Source organism: Brachyistius frenatus, unplaced genomic scaffold (genome assembly GCF_029030835.1).
Source record: "Brachyistius frenatus isolate BFR_SWC_R1_liver_20210118 unplaced genomic scaffold, ASM2903083v1 Contig_22, whole genome shotgun sequence".
Taxonomy (NCBI): Eukaryota; Metazoa; Chordata; class Actinopteri; family Embiotocidae; genus Brachyistius; species Brachyistius frenatus.
In genome coordinates this window covers 1,277,501-1,281,616 of record NW_027210621.1, presented here as the reverse complement: position 1 = coordinate 1,281,616, position 4,116 = coordinate 1,277,501, and the positions used below count along the sequence as shown (strand labels likewise).

The following is a 4,116-nucleotide window of genomic DNA, read 5'->3' as shown; positions in this document are numbered from 1 at the left end:
CTATTGTCTTGGCTTCTTATCAAACATAATTACCGAGAGAAGAGAAGAGAAGAGAAGAGAAGAGAAGAGAAGAGAAGAGAAGAGAAGAGAAGAGAAGAGAAGAGAAGAGAAGAGAAGAGAAGAGAAGAGAAGAGAAGAGAAGAGAAGAGAAGAGAAGAGAAGAGAAGAGAAGAGAAGCTTTTGCTCACATCTCCTACTGTGATTTTAAATTGAGGGGGACATGTTTAGCACAGATTGTTATTTGTTTGTAATCAGGGCTTTCCTGTCAGTCATGATGGCTGAGATGAGTAAAGGAGAGAAGGTAGAGTGAAGCAGCAGAATGAGGAGGCAGAGGAGGAAGATGTCTGGACAGCAATCAAGCATACCACAAACAGGAAATGTAAGTCTGCGGATGCCCCAGCTGTTGTGTTTGGCCTCGCTGCTGTTACAGTTAAATCAAAGCAGCATGAATAGCTCATACAACAACCTTCAAGTGTCAGCCTCCGAAAATAGTCCGTTTACATTATCAGAGTTTTCCCACTGTTTCAACTGGCAGAGTGTTTGGAGTGGCTCCATGTTGTTTGCGTTTATGCTCTTGCGTTTCCTTCAGTGCAAGACTTTACTGTGCCTGAGACAGACAGGAAACATGTGCTGCAAAGTGCTTGTGTGTGTGTGTGTGTATGTGTGTGTGTGTGTGTGTGTGTGTGTGTAAGAGGATGTGTTGTCTCAGTGGTTAATGGCTATTCGATATTGATTACAGCTGGAACGTCCCAGTCACATGTTCCTCGTCCTCTCCAGATAACGAGGGTTAACCACTTGACCCCGTGCATGCCAAAGGGGCTCCGCTTATACCTGGACCCGTAGCCCCAGCCGAAGCCGCATCTCCCACAGCTCGACCGAGGCCGCAGTCCTCTGGTCTCCAGGCTGGCCCGTAGATCACAGTTGTGTCATGCAGCCACACCAGAGGGAAATGTGCCAGACTTCATTAAGGGCAGATTAAAAGCAAGAGAAGGGCACTTTAACTGTGATTTATTTTTGCTGTGAGGTTGCTGGACTAAGTACAGGCCCGCAGAGTCTTTATCCCGGAATGATGATGTCATGGTTTCAGTGTTTGCAAAGTGTAAATATCAGATTGGGAAGGGACTATGTCCTCGGCAACAGGGTTCATCGCAGATTTTCAAAGAGAAGAAAACGAAAGCTACAGCAAAAGCTTCATCATTCTCCATTTCAAAGTTCAAACAAATGGTGAGAAAGTGAAGAGAATTAATAAATGAATCTTTGACAGTTTTGATAGCTAATTGTTGCACTCATTTATCTTGCAAACTGCAAAATAATACATTTTCTGTTTCTCTGCTTTAAATCATTATCAAATATTATCAGCACAACCGGCAGCTGGATCTCGGGATACCAATGTCAGTTTGACTGTCTTTACAACTACTGGATGGATTGTTTTAAAGGTTTGTGTCGACAATCATAGTCCCAAGAGGATGAATCCTGATGGTGATCACCTCACATTTACTTTAGCGCCTCCAACAGGTCGACCGGTGTGGCTTGTAGTGACATGTCCTGACACCTATTGGGCGGATTGGTCAACACTCATGGTGCCCAGAGGATGAATCCTTAATACTGTGATGATCCCTTGACTTCCACTAACACCAAAATGAGGCTGACATTTATCATTTAAAGCTAAATGTAGCTAAAAGAGACGTCTTGTATGGTTTTGCACTTTTTGGAATAAACACGCAGCTTGAGGATTTCACCTTGGCCTCCCTGAAATTCTGCGTATCATGTTTAAAACATGTTCTAACATATTCCCATATACTTAATGATTAATGAATTTTAAATGATCCATATCGAAAGTAATCTTCAGTGGCAGCCCTTCCTTATTTCAAACTGCATGTATATGAGCTTCTGTGGTATCAAAGTACATTGAGGCTATTTATAGAAGTGCTAATCACAGCCACCTATACACATTAACATGATGACCTCATTCCTTGAAAATGCCAGTGTTTCATAGGTAGCTGTCTGATGAGGGGAAAAAAAATCAAACTCAGTAGCGTGACGGAACATGAAAGCTACGCTCAGAGCAGTTCTTTGTCCTTACATGTACTCTGCTGTGTTTCATGTTGCTTAAAGCGTTTGTGTTTATGTTGAGCAATGTGGACAGTCCATTATCTTGTCACATATCCTTCTGTAATCCTCTTGTATTGAATATGTATATGTATATACTGTTTTAAAAGATTAGTGGTGATGGTTCCCAAAGCTAATCTCTGTATGATATTGCACTTGGCTGATAAAGTGTTTTTGCGGTTTGATCACACTCTTACAACAACAGCTTGGTATGTCCGCCATCATCCTCCCGAAGCCATCTTCCTATTGGTCCCTCAGCTTTGGCCACAGCTGTGGCAGCCATCAAAGTAGCGGTGCATAGGAGGCCTCTCATTGGCTCGCAGCAGATCAGGTATCTGCCTGTGACCGACTGATTGGCCGTGGAGGTGTCAGGTATCCCAGACGTCTCTGCCATCAGATGGGGCATGCCAGCTCGGTGGCAACTGGTCTGTGTTTGCAGTTGCTATGACAACGCTTTGAAGGATTGTACACAGGCTCATGAGGATGCAGCCATGCCACTTCTGTGGCCCTTGTTATGATTGGTTCACACACACACACACACACACACACACACACACACACACACACACACACACACACACACACACACACACACACACACACACACACACACACACACACACACACACACACACACAACATAGATACACCCAGAGTCTACCCTATAATCATTTGAGTGTGATGCTTGCGTTGAGCTTATTGTTTCACAAAGATGTATGGTCTGTCAGCGCACAACAGGATATAATAAAACATGTCTTTAAATGCATGTTTTCTTTCCTTCCCACTGACTTCCCTTCATGTACTCTGTGAATCGATGCCATCACAACCATTAGGGGGCAGCATTGATTGAATAAATGCAACAACATTAAGAGCAACTCTCCTCTCTGTTTCTCTCGCTCTCTCTCTCTCTCTCTCTCTCTCTCTCTCTCTCACACACACACACACACACACACACACACACACACACACACACACACACACACACACACACACACACACACACACACACACACACACACACACACACACACACATACTTACACACAAAGGGGGCACAGACATGGACATGATCAATTATGTGTCAAGCATTTCTTCCTCAATGAATGAATGGCCCAATGACTATAGGCTACCGACCGTCTATTGTCTATTGACACTGGAGACTAAGTTCTCATGCAGTTCATTATCTCAAAAGAGGACAACTAGAAAGAGATCCAAAGAGACCATTAATCATCATTGCCTTCAGACGGGAAAAAAGAAGGGACCAAAATAACACATACTGTAACCCTATACGGTAAAGTGTAAAGATTTTTATAGAACAAAGACACTAAATTATAGCCTATAGTCATAGCGGAAATATTACAAACACAAGCCTTCGTGCCACGGTGGTGATTATAGGAATATTTTGAATGGCCTTATGTTATGGCATAAGTAGGATGTAGCAGGTACAACTCTTGGACTTAAAGGGGCAAAAGTTTTGATCCTGTAAGCAATTTCACGAACACACCTTCAGCCTATCGCGTCCGTTTTTCCTCACCAAAGCTTTCAGTATGACTAATAACTCCAAAGTCCATTTCAATTTGGGTCAATAGCTCAGGCCGAGGTGGTGGGGGTGGAGATGTGGGGGTCAACCCAATAACGCCCCCCCCCCTCAACCCTCTCTCTTGCCCTTCCCCTTCTCCCCTCTATCTACCATCCATCCACCCCTCCACGTCCCCATAAATGCCTTCGCTTCCTGCTTCCAAGTTCGGACAGAGCGCTGTGATTGGCCGCGACTCGCACTGTGGGCTGTTCCCCCTGCGCTCTCCTCGGCTCGGGTTACAGTTGAGCTCGAGCTGCTGCACACACCGGAGCGCGGAGTGTCACAGACGGTTAAAAAAAAAAAAACATACCGGGATGGAAATGTTGGTGAGCTGATTTAGAGCCACCTTGAGGGCTGGTGAGCACGTCTAATCTTCCCGTGGCACTTTTTTTTTGTGTCCGGGCAGCAGCAAACAACGGGAGACCTAC

General features: G+C 44.6%; 1 protein-coding gene across 1 annotated transcript in view; it reads left to right on the top strand.

Annotated features, from left to right (window-relative positions):
• Window positions 1–3,940: 3,940 nt before the first annotated feature.
• The window catches only part of efnb1 (ephrin-B1), a 58,248-nt gene continuing 58,072 nt past the window's right edge, over window positions 3,941–4,116 (top strand). Inside the window, exon 1 of the mRNA XM_069696851.1 lies at window positions 3,941–4,116. This exon is cut by the window's right edge and continues 821 nt beyond it. The gene's annotated coding sequence lies outside the window, so the exon portion shown is untranslated.